The sequence below is a fragment of the Zea mays genome, chromosome 3 (assembly GCF_902167145.1).
Source record: "Zea mays cultivar B73 chromosome 3, Zm-B73-REFERENCE-NAM-5.0, whole genome shotgun sequence".
Taxonomy (NCBI): Eukaryota; Viridiplantae; Streptophyta; class Magnoliopsida; order Poales; family Poaceae; genus Zea; species Zea mays.
In genome coordinates, this window is record NC_050098.1 from 107,128,588 (window position 1) to 107,144,995 (window position 16,408).

The 16,408-nt window shown below is 44.8% G+C and overlaps 1 pseudogene; it reads left to right on the forward strand.

Moving 5' to 3' along the window:
* Nucleotides 1–1,394: 1,394 nt before the first annotated feature.
* LOC103652057 (BEL1-like homeodomain protein 7) lies at nt 1,395–15,814 on the forward strand (annotated as a pseudogene).
* The last annotated feature ends 594 nt before the right edge of the window (nt 15,815–16,408 follow it).

The following is a 16,408-nucleotide window of genomic DNA, read 5'->3' on the forward strand; positions in this document are numbered from 1 at the left end:
GTCGCGCAATGCCATTAGACTCCTTCACCTGCGATAACTGTATCCTCCAGATTGAAGAAACATCTATCCATCTCTTCTTCAGGTGCAACTTTGCTAAGAGATGTTGGCTTCTTTTAGGCCTCCTTCCGCCATGTGCTACAGATCTTCTGCATACCCTATTGAGAATTAGAAGACGTTTGCAAGTCCCCTGGAGGCTTGAAGCTATTATCATCATGACGTGGTGCATTTGGAGGTGCAGAAATAATTGGATCTTCAATGAAATTCCCCCTTCGGTTCCTGAGTGTAAGGCTATGTTTCAGAGTGAAATTGCTCTGTTATGCCATCGCGTCAAGCCTGCCCTTAAAGAAGACATTACATCTTGGCTACTTAATTTAGGGCTGTAACTTGTTCCCTTCGGCTCTCTCTTTCTTCCATTTCTTTGTAATCTCCCTCCTCCTCCTTAAACTCATTTCTAAACTCATTTTTATTGTTTTAATAATATTACTGTAGGACCTTCCTACAGTACCTTCACTTCAAAAAATTTCACTCTTGTTCCCTTTACTCCTGCCCCTTTTTTTCTGGTGTTTGTATTGTGTTGGAATTAAGGAAACTTAAGTCTTTTCATTAGAATTAACTGCTGCTTTTGTTCTAGTACTAGCTTGTAACAACATTTTTTTGCCTTGGAGTTCTCTCCTCAAAACTGTGGACTAGGAAGCTAAGCTGTTTTATCTTCTCTCCCAGATTGGTCAGGAATGAAAGAGCAGTCTTTGAGGACTCCCAGTCTACTGATTAAACAAGGTACCCCAACATACTATTCGTCCACTTCTCCTTTCCTCTAACGGAGTGTTTGGATCCCTTTATTTTAGAGAAATTAAAATTCACTTAATAAAATAACTTATTTAGTTTGGAATTTGATATTCCACCACTTTTCAAGTTTAGATATAAGTCTATCTCAAATTCATAAGGTAGAGGATAGGAAATGACTTTATATATTAGTAGAATTTGTTTCTACTCTGTAACTTACATGACACTCTTTGTCTCACTTCTCTATAGTAAAAATGTAGCACATAAATATCTTCGACATCTTGCTAATAATAGTATACAAATATATTTTGTATAAAACCGAATTAGCTTAATTGATATATGGCTAAATTATTATTATTAGAATGAAATTCAATTCCAATGGTCCAAACGGGGCGTAAAGGTTATTGGCCCAATTGTTTGATATTGGTTTCTTGGCGATTTTGTATAACTGCCAAAGTTTCTTCTGAATTCATTTCCATTTCACTGAGCTGCTTTGCGAAGAATTTGGCGTGTCATTTATACTGCAGAGAAGATGAATCCCTAATCCATTTCCCCCACTCAATTGCAGGAAAGCTATTCTCAAGGTGATGGTTCTGCATAGCAGTAGCATGATGGCTACTTACTACTCGAGCCAGGGCAGTGAAAGGGACTCACAAAACATGTAATCTAGAGAGGCTCTAGGGAACCTGCTTTACCTGAACAATCCTGCTTCTGGACCATACACAGAGTTCAGTGGCATTCTACAGTCCCAGCAGGATTGCATAGAGATGTCCCAAGACTCATCTGCAAAGGAGTCTGACATGCTTGGTTCCCACCAGGGGCATATGCATATGGTGAATGGACCGACCGATCTCACCAATGGCGATGCCCACAATGGTATACAACTTGATTTTGGTCACGGCTCGTCGAACGAGATTCCCTCGGTGGTGCAAGTCCAAGCTCTACTATCTCTAAGCCTCAACATACAGATCATGGCGTCGTACTGGTCTGTCAAAGCAGATGACGGCGGCGGCCTTCGAGTCAATGACATCCGAACGAAGAGCGTGCAGCACAAGATGGCAATCCGGAACTCGAGGTACCTGAAAGCAGCGCAGGAGCTGCTTGACGAGCTGTGAGCGTCTGGAAGAACATGAAGCAGAAAGAGCAGGCACAAGCAGGAAAGACGGATGACGGCAAAGAAACCGAAGGCGTGTCCTCTAATCCGCAGGCATCGTCGTCTGGTGCCACCACCCACTACTAGAGCTACATAAAGGCATTTTCGGCGGCCAAAAGCCGCCGAAAATAAGCCCTTTGCCGCCGAAAATAAGCTATTTTCGGCGACAAAGGCTTTATTTTTGGCGGCTCCTGGCCGCCAAAAAAAACCGGCCGAAAATAAGGCTCTATTTTCGGCGGCCAGGGCCTGACCGCCGAAAATAACTAATAATGTCTGGCGGCCACGATGTTAGCTGCCGAAAATTAAAACTATCGAAAATAGTATTCCTATTTTCGGCGGCCAGGGAGGCCGCCGAAAATTAATAATTTCAGAGCAAAAAAATTTGAAAAAATGCGAAAAATAACAGAAAATTTATACAAAATTCATGCAATAACAGAAAATTCATACAATAACAGAAATTTCATACTTGAGTTCACAACATAAAACGTGAGTCCATACAAATATAAAGTCCACAAATAGTCCATACAAACATAAAATCCACAAATAGTTCATTACAACGCACAGTGCGGCACAAAGCTAACTTAATCACATATCGGGGTCGTTGGAGTTGTGTCCACTACCTCCAGAAGCCAAGAACTGGTTGACGAAGTCGTGTGACGGGTTTGGATCCTAAAGAAAAAAGAAGACATTAATAACGACATTGGTTACATGTATAACGACTATTCAAACAAATTGTTTCTCAAACTAACCTCTCCAGCATAAGCTCACTCCCCTGCATAAGCTCCTCCTGGTGCTGGTATGACTGGTGGTGGCGTGTTGTGGCCCATGACCCCGGATCCCTACAAAATCAATTTTAGTAAAGATTTGAAATTAGGTTGATACAAACGACAAGTCTTAACTAAATTGAATAACCTGAGGTGGAGGTGGAGGAGCATGTAATCCCCACTGAGGCATCGACGGCTGAAATTGAGGGAAAACAAATGGTTGCTGTTGTGCCTGTTGTGGAAGCCAAGACTGTTGCAAATATAATATATTAGTTATAGAACCAATATCAAGCGTGTTGAGAATAAATAAGACACTCACGTTCATTGCTTGTTGCGCCTGTGCGTTGTAAGCAGCCATGTACTCTGATTGCTGTTGGAGAAATGCCATTTGTTGTTGCCGCAGCTCTTCACGAACTTTTCTTGCTGCTCCCTCATAGCTTCCTCCATGCTAGATACAGAGCGGCGACTACGGCTGCTACTACCACAGCCCGCCTGCGACGAAGAGCCGCCACGAGAACGCAACTTCGTCGAATCGATAACACCGGTAAACATAGAATATCTTGAAAAACAAGAAAATTAGCTATTCGGTCGTAGTTCCAATATTATTGAAAAAAATTCACAAGTTCATACCGTCCATGCGCCTTGCTTCCAAGTGAATGCACAACTTCAGCGTCGATGGTAGGCGCTCCTCGCCAATCGTAGTCTTCTCCATACTTCTTAACCATCTCCTGCCCGTATGTCTCCTGCAATACAATATGAAGGTTCAACACACATGTAATTTATAGCTATATGACAAGAAAACATTAATCATAACAACAACTAACCATACGCTCAACGGCCGCTTGACTACACAGCTCATCGGAGATTTCACTGTTTTTCGCTCGATGCCCTGTCCTATAAACATCGATTGGGCTCGGGACAACTCCAGTTTGAGCCTCCTGCAAATATATGAGTTCAATCCTGTTTCATTTCTGAGTAAAACAGAATACTACATACTCACCATTCGCTTAGCCAACCGAATGTGTCCATCAGCCCCATAGGTATGGTTGACTACGACCTCATCATCGTCCTCGTCCTGCTGATGGCGCTGCCTATGTCGATTTCTATTTGACTTCTCAATCCACTCGGGCGAAGCCCATATCTCACATAAAGCCTTGTAAGCCTGCGGCCGGTGTTCCATCCATGGAAGAGTTACCTGCATATAAAGCGTTAGCTCAAAATTACATTCACATCTGAATGAGCTGTTAAATTAGATTTTTACCTCCATGTACTGGTCTACAGTCAAGTAGACATCTAAATATTGTCAAAAGTTGTTGATAGAATGACCTCGGCGCTTCATGTACGCGTTCACAACCTGTAGACGAGCATTAGAAAATGCATCCCTGCACACCTTCTTCGCATTTTCTCTAATACTCGGTCTGCATGCTCTTGAGCCTCAGGTTCCACACGATAGCGTCTCTGTCGAACATCGAAAATAAAATTAGTTCAAAAACAACTAATAAATGTTAGGTTGAAACAACTAATAAATGTTAGGTTGAAACAACTAATAAATGTTAGTTTGAAAAAAATTACCCAAAAGTCATGCTTGACGGCGCCTTGAGCCGTTCCATATGTAGCATGTGGAGCTAGTGCGAAGTGCGACCAGCTAGTGCAAGGAACCACCACACCTTTCGGGTCGGTGACAATTCCTGGGTTATGTAGACGACAGAGGTTACCTAAGACTTGATTAACCTGTCTATGGTGACTTCGACCGTCAAATGACGTGTCTTCCCATTGGCTGCATGACAAAAAAACAAGAAAGTCATGTCATATATATAGTGTAAAATAAACAAATAAGTAAGAACAAAGTGGCCAAACGTGAGTACCTATCACCAACCGGGATGATCAGTACTCGAGCTTCAGATTGTGCAGGCGCTGACGGAGGTAGGACAAAGTGGCCCTTCCGAGTGCCCCTTCGTCGAACGACAGGAGCCTCGGTGGTATCGTCATCCGCCTCAGCATCTATGCCCACCTCGTCCTCCTCCTCATGGGCCTGCACCTCCTCCTCCTCATGGGCCTGCTCGTCCTCCTCCTCATGGTGTTGCACCTCCTCCTCGTCGTCCTCCTCTTCCTATGGACATGAAATAGAGACACATAAAAATTTACATAAACATTTACATAAGATCAATTACATAAGTGACTGACAAATAAGATCAATTACATAAACATTTACATCGGTACTCCGTTGTAGAGCGATAGGTGTATCATGTAGTTCTGGCCGAGCGTGTCTCAGCAACGCCTCCTGTCTGCTCTGGCTAGAAGAACTCCCTTGGAAAAGGGAACGTGCATCAGGGAGTATCCTGCTAGCCGCATTAAGAAACCCCCTAGCAGTGCGCTTTGGTTTCCTACCACTCATCCTGTTCAATAGAAAAACATTAAATGTATTAGCTCCATAAAATTAAGTGAACTAATAAAAAATCAAATAATACATCACATAATATGAATTTTGCATTACACATCAAAATTCATCAGAATCACGATCAAGGAGTCTTCTTCGATCCAAAGCTCGCAATGTGGCTTTTTTGTTCCTTGGATTTCGTTTTCGTTTCGGTGCAACACACTCATCACTACTGACATCGTTACGGTCTCCGACTAATGAGTTCAGTGCAACACCCTCATCGATAGTAAAAGTAGTTGGCAATTCTTCTTCTTGATAAACATCATTGGCCTGTTCGTCTTCGAATGGATAACCAACAGTGCAAGGAGTATGTAAACGTTCCCTAGGGTTCACCTTATGAACTACCCACCATGCTTCAAACTTCGGATTTGGGTACGACATATAGTAGACCTGCTCGCACTGGTGTGCAAGGATAAAATTATCATGGCCTCGAAGTCGTTCCTTGTGCTTTACTTCAGTTATACCATATTGACTTTGTCTAATCCCATTAGTGCTGTCAAACCAATCACATAGAAAGAATACTAATTTCAAAGGTTTGTTCCCTGCAAAATTAAACTCTAGGATGTTTTGAATGATGCCATAATAATTAGTTTCTCTGCCGAGTGCATCGAGTGCCCTAGTCAGAACTCCAGTGTTACGTGTGGCTGCACGAGGACGAGACTTTTCAAATTGGTCTGAACAAAAACGAAAGCCATTCACATCGTATCGACCAAATGTTCTGCAAGTGACCGTCCCATAAGATAGCTGTCTCAAGTCCTCGTGTATGTTAGGAGTCTTTGTGCACTGCAAATAATATACAGTTAAAATGACTACCTCGCGTAAAAGGCTAAATGACATGAAAGTAAGGAATATAAAGAGTTTACATGCTCGCGAAACCAGTCAACAAAATTAGGTCTTCCTTGCCTCCCATGTCGTCGCATAGTATCTAGTTGTTTGCTTGTAGGCTGATGGGAATAAGTCCAATTTTCCTCGTCGAACTTACTGTACGACAAATAAGTAATTAAATATGGCTCCTTTGGTAAAGAAATTAAGGGGTAAAATAAAGACTTAGATGAAATATGGCTCCATCTCTTCCATATTAGAGTACATGTATAGCAATGCGGACATTCTTTCATCCATGCTAAGGTGGTAGAACGTGCCCTTACTAGTACTTGTGCCTCTCCATTGGAAAATGTTGAGATCACTGACAGGAGGTTCCTCATCGACATTGTATCGCATGGTAGCAGCATAGACATTATGTTCCTCTGCGAAATACACACTCGTGAAGTATGAAACCTCCTTTAGCAAAAAAGCTTCAGCGATGCATCCTTCTACTCTAGCCTTATTTCGAACCATGCCTCGCAGGTTTTTGAGTGCACGTTCAATGTGATACATCCACCTATATTGTACAGGTCCACCAACCTTTGCCTCATATGGAATGTGAATAAGTAGATGCTCCATCGGATTGAAGAATCCAGGTGGGAATATTTTTTCTAGCTTGCATAACAACACTGGTATTTGTTTCTCCAACTTCTTCATCATATTTTTACTTATTTCTTTGGCACAGATCTGCCTGTAGAAATAACTTAGCTCAGCTATTGCTTGCCACGTGGCGTCGGACATATAACCACGAAACATGACAGGGATAATCCTCTCCATTAATATATGGAAGCCATGGCTCTTTAACCCAGTTACTTTTTCCGTTTTCAAATTCACAGCTCTTTTCAAGCCCGCAGCATAACCATCGGGAAATTTAATTTTTTTCATCCATCTCATCACCTCGATCTTGTTTTTAGAGGTAAGACAGAACAAGGCACGTGGCGGCTTACCGTTGTCATTGAGCACTTGGGTTGGTCGGTCACAAAGCATTGCTAGATCTCTTCGAGCTTTCAGATTGTCCTTTGTTTTTTTAAAATGCATGCAGGTGTGTATGAGGGCTTCAGCAACATTACTTTCTTGGTGCATGACATCAATGTTGTGCACAAGAATCAATGACGACATATAAGGGAGCTCCCAGAGACCACATATATGTGTCCAGTTGTGGTCCACTCCGAATCCTTCGTACTTGTCCCCCTTTTCATTTAGGACAAGGTTGTTCAACTGAGCATATATTTCTGCCGCGTTAAGACGTTTAGGCGAACCTTTGGTGACCACAGTGTTCTTTATAAAGTTTTTCTTATCGCTCCTAAAGGGGTGTTTCCTGGGCAACCAGCGTCGATGACAATCGAAGTAAGTGATCTTTCCACCATGAGCAAGACGGAAGCAATCTGTATCTGAACCACAATATGGACATGTCAATCTACCATGTGTACTCCAACCGGTAAAAATAGCATACGCCATGAAGTCATGCACCGACCACAAATACGCAACTCGAAGTTTGAATATCTGTTTTGTAAAAACATTGTATGCTTCAACACCTTTCCAAAGCTCCTTCAACTCTTCAATCAAGGGTTTTAACATGACATTGAGGTTCTTTCCAGGATAGTCTGGGCCAAGAATGATTAAGCAAAGAAATATAAATTCATATTTCATACAAAGAGAAGGTGGAAGATTGTATGGAATAACAAAGACGGGCCAACATGAGTATGATGATGCCATTTGACCAAAAGGTGTGAAGCCATCGGTCGCGAGGCCGATTCGAACATTCCTCGGATCAGCTGCAAACTCGGGATCAAACGTGTCGAGAGCCTTCCATGCATCCCCATCTGAAGGGTGCACGATTAGGTCATCATTATCATGGACACCTTCTTTGTGCCATCGCATGTGCATAGCGGTTTTTTAGATAGAAACATCCATTTCACTCGAGGAGTTAGTGGCAAGTAGCGGAGCTGCTTATGTGCACCATCTGTCATCACTTTCTCACCCTCATCATTAACAACTTCCACAAATCTAGATTGTCCACATTTCAGACATTTTTTCTCTTCCGCATGCTCCTTCATGAAAAGCATACAATTATTTTTGCACACATCAATCTTCTCATAATCCATACCGAGACCTTTGATAATTGTCTTTGATTGGTACATGTCTTTAGGCAACTTATTGGGCTTTGGGAGCACCTCCTAATAACTTTAAAATCTCATTGTAACAATTGTTCGAGAAAAAGTACTTGGACTTAATGGCCATGAGCCGAGTCACAAAAGCGAGTATACTCACATCTGTGTGTTCATGCAACGGCTCTTCAGAGTCTTTTAGTAGTTTAAAAAATCTGAAAACCTCTGGTGTGGCAGGATCCTCGGAGCTTAGGTTGAATTTTGGACGTAGCGAATCTAGCATCTCATGCATCGCTTCATCGCCAGCCCAATCACTGTTCTCCTCCTCTTCTACATTCCGGTTGGGTACTACCTCACCATGATGTTCCCACACTTCATATCCAGGCATAAATCCAAACTGACAAAGATTTAGGCTAACTCTTTCCTTATTAAGAAATATATTGTTTTCATGCCGCCTACAAGGGCATCTGATAGTGCCGGTTAAGGACAAGGCGAATACGTGGTCCACAAAATCTTTGGTCTTGGCTACCCACTCATTAGAATGACGTCCATTTCTACTCCAGCCATTGTACATCCATGCACGATCTTCAGCCATGCCTGAGACTGTTAAACCGAACCATATCGTGAAAACATTATTCAACTACGTTAATGGTTTCGGTCCTATATGTATAGGCAAGAATAGGTTCTAAACCCACAGCAAGCTAGCAGGACCAAAAAAAATTCAGCAGCATGACCTCGCTGCCACTAAACAATATAAGAATGAACCACATATACCACGTACATATGTCTTTCCTAAACGACATAAACCACATATAGTACTAATCAACAAACACATATATAATTAATCAACAAACACATATATATATAAACCACTAATACATTAATAAACCACATATTATACAATAAAATATGGCCAAAAATACACAATATAATTTCAAAAATATACTAAACAATAGTATTAATCAAACGCACTAATCAACAAACACAATTACAACGATATACTAATTTCGGCGGCAATTAAATAAAAGGCCGTCGAAAATAAGAAATAAAATAGGCAAAAAAATACCTTAATGGAGCCTAGGTCGATCCGAAAGTCCGGGCTTGCGTGCGGCGCGTCGGCGAGGTGCGGGTGGCGCGACTTGGCTGTGGGCGGGCCGGCGGCGCTGCCGTGCGGCCGGACGTCCACACGACGAGGCGGGGGCGGACGACGGGAGTCCACGGCGCGGCGGGGGCGGCGGCCGACGAGGGCGGACCGCGCGCTCGGGCGGCCGGCGGGGGCCGACGGCGGGGGCGGCCAACCGGCGTCCATGGCGCGGCGGGGCAGCCGGCGAGGGGGACCGTCGGGCGCGCGGCAGGGGCAGGCGGCGATGGCGGCGGACGAACGGCCGAGCGTGGGATCGAGCGAGAGAGAAAAAGAGAGAGAACAGAGGATAAGACACGCACGCGGTTTTTAATTTTTAATTTTCGGCGGCCGAGACAGGTAGCCGCCGAAATTAGTGCTATTTTCGGCGGCTACCTCATATACCGCCGAAATTAGTGCTATTTTCGGAGGCCTACTCGAACCGCCGGAAATAACGTATAATTTTCGGCGGCTAGGGTTCAGCCGCCGAAAATAACCCTGGCCGCCGAAAATGATCTACAGTGTTGTTGTGACCGCAGCGCCGGAGCTTTCTACCGCCGAGAGGCAGGAACTCCAGAACAAGGTGGCAAAGCTGGTGGCGATGCTGGACGAGGTGGACCGAAAGTACAAGCGCTACTACCACCAGATGCAGAGCGTGGTCTCGTCTTTCGACGTGGTAGCTGGGCCTGGAGCCGTCAGGCCTTACACCGCAGCTGCTCTCCGGTCGATCTCGCGGCACTTCCGGTGCCTGAAAGACGCTGTCAACGATCATATCAACATCGCCAGGAAGAAGCTCGGGGTCCGGGAGGAAGAGAGGGAGAGCTCGTCTGGCAAGCTCACTCGCCTCCGATACATGTACATCGACCAGCGGCTCAGGCAGCAGCGAGTATAGAAGTTCAAACGGGCGGCACGGCCCGGCCCGACCCGGGCCCGATTAAGCCCGGCCCGATTAAGCCCGGCCCGACTAAGCCCGATTATTTATCCGTACCGTGCCGGGCCGCCCAACGGGCTCAACCATCTGCACGAGCACGGCACGGATAAGGCACGATCGTGCCGGGTCGGCCCGATAAGCACGACCCATTTGCACAACCGGGCTAGCCCGAGCCCGCACACATATAAATCCCAGTTTTCAGGTCAAAAAACACAACTGTCACAAAATTTTCTGTCTACTGTCTCAGGTCACAAAATGAAGTCCCAAAATCACAGTTACTTCACAGTCTCACAGATTTCTCAGGTCACAAAATGAAGTCACAAAATCACAGTTACTTCAGTCTCATATACTATAAATACAGTTCACACTTCTCAGGTCACAAAATCACAGTTATTTCACAGTCTCACAGTCACAGATAATAGTAGTTAGTCTCATAGACTATAAATACAGTTCTCACTTCTCACTTCTCAGGTCACAAAATGAAGTCACAAAATCACAGTTATTACACAGTCTCACAGATAGTAGTAGTTAGTCTCATAGACTTTAAATAAAACATTAGAGCTGTTTGTGCAATGGCTGCCTCATTAAAAACCTTTCTAGGTAAAAACTCACACCTCGTGAGAAAACCCTAGAAAGGAAAAAAGAGTACAGCCCAGCTCTAATATAATTAGTTCATTGTTCAGTTACATCAATATCACACCAGATCAGCAGAGCACAAATGCAAGATTACAAAGTGTAGGGCTCTAAGGCCCTTGGGAGTCATCAAGGTAAAGGCCTTCAAATGCATCTTCAAGTTCTTGGTCCTGGGTACAGTGCTGGCCTCTAGCTTCACCAAGTTCCCAATCTTTAACGCACAGTAGCATCTCAACCATTTCTGGTGCTAGGCGTCGTCGTCGCCTCGATTATCCTGCCACAAAGGCTAAATGCAGATTCTGAGGAAATAGTTGAGACAGGAACAAAAATAATATCTCTAGCTAAAATGGAAAGAACAGGATAGGACAACTTATGTTCATGCCACCAGTTCAGGATATTGAAGTCATCATCAAACTTTTGCAAAGTGTCACTATCTAAGTAGGAGGACAGTTCTGTTTCAAGTGAACTTAGGCCAGCACTAGAGTGAGCTTGTTGAAGCAAAGCAGATGCTGATGTTCCACTACCAAGGTTAGGAGTAATAGAACTAGGGTATGCAAGTTCAGTAGAATCAGATGCATAAATCAATCCCCAGTTTTGTTTCCTCTTACCTGTGACAGCTGAGGGAGGAGGCACTCGTTGCTTAACTGCGCCAAACTTACTATCATATCTATTAAACATTGTAGACAATTCATTTTTCACACGACTAAAATAAAGTGAGTAATCAGTACCACAAAGGCCAGATAAAATTCTCAAGATATTGCTGAAACCCCTTAGCTTGGCTCTAGGATCTAGTACAAAAGCAAATGCATAGAGCATAGGTATATCCCTCCAGTACTTAAGAAACTTAGACTTCATAGGAGAGACAACATTTCTAAGGAAAGCATCATTTTCATACTGAGTTAAATGTTGAACAATGTCAAGGATGTTATGCATTATAAGTGGAGATGTAGGATAATAAACACCAGAAAGTGTCACAGTAGCATCATAAAACAGTTCAAGGAACTCAAGCAACTTTTCAGCCACATACCAATGTGAATTTGTTAACAATTGAGGCTCACCTTGTTTTCTAGGGTAGTTAGTTTCCATGAAAACACCAAAAGTTTCCTTATAAGGAATTAAATGCTTAAGCATTAGGTATGTAGAATTCCATCTCACAGCCATGTCAATGCCAAACTTACGAGGGCGTACATTCATAGCAACACAATAGCTCTTAAATGCAGCAATGCGCTGATTAGAAGCATTCAAGAAGACAATTGCAGTTCTAAATGAATCAAGGTAAGGTTCTAGCCTTTTCAAGCCACACTTCACAATCAAATTGATAATATGACAGGCACAACGTTGATGCAAGAATAAAGTACCAACATAACCAGATAGTGATGAACTAAGCCTATCCATAGCCTTAGTATTAGAGGAGGCATTGTCTAAGGTGACAGAGAATACTTTATTTGCAACACCATAATCTTCAAGCACTGACAAAACCCTCTCAGCAATGTTCTCACCAGTGTGAGCTGTTTCAATTAGTCTAAGCCCAATCACCCTCTTTTCTAATACCCAGTCCTTAGAAACATAATGAGCAACCACACTAAGATAGTCCTCCTTAGCATTACCACTCCAAATATCAGATGTAATTGCAATAGAAGAAACAGATTGTAAGCATTCAACAACTATCTTACGTCGATCATTGAAAAACTTAACAAAGTCCCTACAAGTTGTTTGTCTAGAGACTTTCTTAAAGACAGGATTATGAGATAACCTAATGTACTCCTCAAAAGCAGGTGACTCAGCAAAATTAAGAGGAAGATCAAGCCTAGCAATCAACCTACACATTTGAGTTCTAGCACGTTCAGGACAATAATCCCAGTTACGGACAGTACCATCAGGGTTAAATTTAAGCATTGACTGCTTGCCCTGTTTAGCAAGCTTAACTTTGCAATCACGTTGATGCCTAAGCAAATGACCAGTACCACTAGTCGACACAGCAGACAATGTACATTTGCACCAATGACACTTACCACCATACCTGATCTTCTTACCATCTACGGTTCTGTAAAGTGGTTCGAAGTCCTGCCACACTTTAGATGTGCAAATTCTTTTGCGCTTCTTACCATCAGCATCAGAAGTGGGGGCAGAACCATTGTCGGTAGCAGCAGCACCCTCTTCAAGGTCAATAGGGGTAGGGGTAGGGGCAACACTGCTCAGATCATTGTTAATGGACTGAGATGGAGCATTTTCTTCACTTGGAACAATCCTCAGATCATTGTTAATGAACTGAGATAGATTCTCTTCACCAACATCTCCATCCATCACAAATTAGAAAGCTAGAGGCCGGAGCACCGGTTCCGTCGCCCGTCAAGATGGTGGCACGCACCGTTCCCTCACGACCTATCAAATAACAACAAGGTCATGAGTTCATCACAGTCTCACAGAGAATAACAGATCAGGCACACTTACATTAAGTAATGGCGTACTAGACACAATAACCAAATAACAGCAAGGTCATGAGTTCACCTCTGAGCTTGACGCGACTCGTTAATGGCGTAAGCAGTAGGGTCGGAGCACCGGTTCCGTCGCCCGTCAAGATGGTGGCGCGCACCGTTCCCTCACGACCTACCAAATAGCAGCAAGGTCCATGACAGAGAAGAACAGATCAGACACACTCACATTATGTAATGACAGGAGGTACTAGATACAATACTCAAATAGCAACAAGCATGTTCCAACAAATTAATTAACGACAGCTAGGTCATGAGTCCATCACAGAGAAGAACAGATCAGGCACACTCAAATTTTGTAATGACAGAAGGTACTAGATACAATAATAAAATACCAAGCAAGGTCATGAGTTCATCAAAGAGAAGAACAGATCATGAGTTAATGGCGTAAGCAGTAATGACAACAACCATCATCCAGAGTCCAGACATCTCACCTCTGTGCTTGACGCGGCTCGTTAATGGCGTAAGCAGTAGGGTCGAAGCACCGGTTCCGTCGCCGCCAAGGTGGCGCGCACCGATCCCTCACGACCTACCAAAATACAGCAAGGTCATGACCATGAGTTCATCACAGAGAAGAGCAGAGCAGATCAGGCACAGCCACATTAAGCAATGACAGGAGGTACCGGACGCAATAATCAAATAACAACAAGCATGTTCCAAGAAATAAATACCCAGATCAGGAGCATATGGTCCATGAAGAGCTAGATCGAGACATCTCACCTCAGTTAGTTAGGGTTAGGGACTTAGGGTTTACGACATGTTACCTGGGCCGGTCAGATACTCAGATCCAGGTCGATGTAGAGACAGGGAGGATAGGATTAGCCGGAGAACGAGCACCAGAACTCCAGAAGACCGAAGACGAGAGGTGGAGCACGGAGCACCAGACGAGCGGTGGAGCGCCAGACGAGCGGTGGTCGGTGGAGCGTAGACGAGCGGTGGTCGGTGGAGCGCCGCCGCGCCGGTGCGGTGGAGGCTTGGACCTTGGAGCGACCGAAGACGGAGGGCCGGTGCGCCGCCAGTTCGCGAGAGGAGACTGGAGAGGGGAGGAGGAGAGGAGAGCTGGAAAGCCGCCGCGCGAGTGAAAGTGAATGGACGCTAGGGTTTTCCGTTTCGGGCGATAGGGATTAGGGGCTGGCGGCTGGCTTATGGGCTGGCTGGCAGCTGGCTTCTGCTCACGCGTAGACGGGCCGATTTCAAAGCCTGATTCCGTCGTGCCGTGCCCGGGCCAGCCCAACGGGCCGAAACCGCTGCCGAGCACGGCACGCGCTTCATGCCGGGCTGGGCCCGGGCCCGTTTCCACTCGGGCCGGGCCGTGCCAGTCCCGGGCCGAATTAACGGGCTCCATGCCGGGCTTTCGGGCCGTGGGCTTTCTGGCCATCTATAGCAGCGAGCCAGCGAGGTTTCCAGCAGTACGGCATGACGATCCAACGGAACGCTTGGAGGCCGCAGAGAGGGCTCCCTGAAAGCTCTGTCACCGTTCTTCGTGCTTGGCTCTTCGAGCATTTCCTCCACCCGTAATGCAGCAGCAGATTCCTTCCCTTCCCTTCCCTTTCCTTCCTTGTGCTAGCTCTTGTTTCTTCTCCGTTCCTTCGTTCGTCACCATGCGTGCGTTGCGTTCCTTGTTGCATTGCAGGTACCCTAAAGACTCTGAAAAGTTGATGCTAGCGAGGCAAACAGGCTTGACAAGGAGTCAAGTATGCAGGAGAATGCTGAATGCGCCTCAAACAGCTTGATGCATCTATTGTTTTGACTCTAGCTACTACATACTCCTCCATCTCCAGATCTCGAACTGGTTCATCGTCAATGCCCGCGTCCGCCTCTGGAAACCCATGATCGAGGACATGTGTACAAGGAAGAGATTGGAGACGCCACGGCGGAGCAAGACTCCAATTCCTCCTCCGACAAGGCGCCACTAAGTGAAGACAAGGAGGGCCTGGAGAGAAGGTGTACGCCGAGGGTCTGCGAGAGCAGCTAGCGGCCCGCTGAGCGAGCCAAGAGCCAGCAGCACGAGGACCATGAACGCCGGCGGTGGGTTACCCAGCACGGGACTGTTCCAGAACGAGCCCAACCCTGACGACTGCAGCTTCATGAACCTGATGCTCAAGGACCAAGACGAGAGCAACGCCCGGTTCATGGCATACCACCACCTGCTGGCAGAGCTTGGGAGGTACGGGAACGGCAATGTGTCGCTCACCCTGGGGCTTGGGGCTGCAGTACCACTCCAGCGGCAGCCTCTCGATTCCCAACGCCCAGCAGGGCTTTCCCGGTGTCGGTGTCGGAGACGATGACATCTACAACGCCACCACTCCTCTCGGTGTCAGCGTGGCGTCTTCGGAGTTCGGACTACGAATCCATGAACCAGATGGATCAACGGCAACGTTTCCAGCAGTCGCCCCCTTGTGCTGTTGTGCATGATTTTGTGGCCTGGATGCTCATCCCTCTGAATGCCTATTGGGTTAGTTTCGATTGGATACAGATTATTGGAGCTATAGCCGGAAATGTAATATGTAGTGTAGGGCGATAGGGTAAAAAGAGGAGAACGTATTGAATATAAACCACATTTTGGTGTAAATCCTGTATAAACCTATTAAAAAAGTTTCAAAATATTCTGAAAAAAACATAAATGTACATACATGTTACCTCGTCTATATACAAAATTTTATGGTCAAATTCATCTTACTTTAACAGTTACAAAAAAGATAATTTCTGACAAACATTAATAGTTCAAATGTACCAAAATTGTCTTTTTTTGTAACTGCTAGATTAAGATGAATTTGACCATAAAATTTTGTATATAGATGATGTAAGCTGAGATGTACATTTATGTTTTTTTTCAAAAAAAATTAAAACTTTTTTAGTAGATTTACATAGGGTTTGCAACTACAACAAAACATGATTTATATATTCCAAAAAAAAAGAGACAAACGATCTTGGAAAGATTAAACACGCTACACTACTGTTTTGTGATTTGGCCACCAGGCTGTAAAGCAGTTAAGGTATTCGAATGGTAACAAAGATTTTAAAAGCATTTTTGCTAGTTCATCCCATCAAGTGTGCGGTCCTCTAGCTAGCTGCTGGGAGAGAAGAGCGTGGCCCAGACCCTGGCCCGGGTAGATGGTGCGTCTA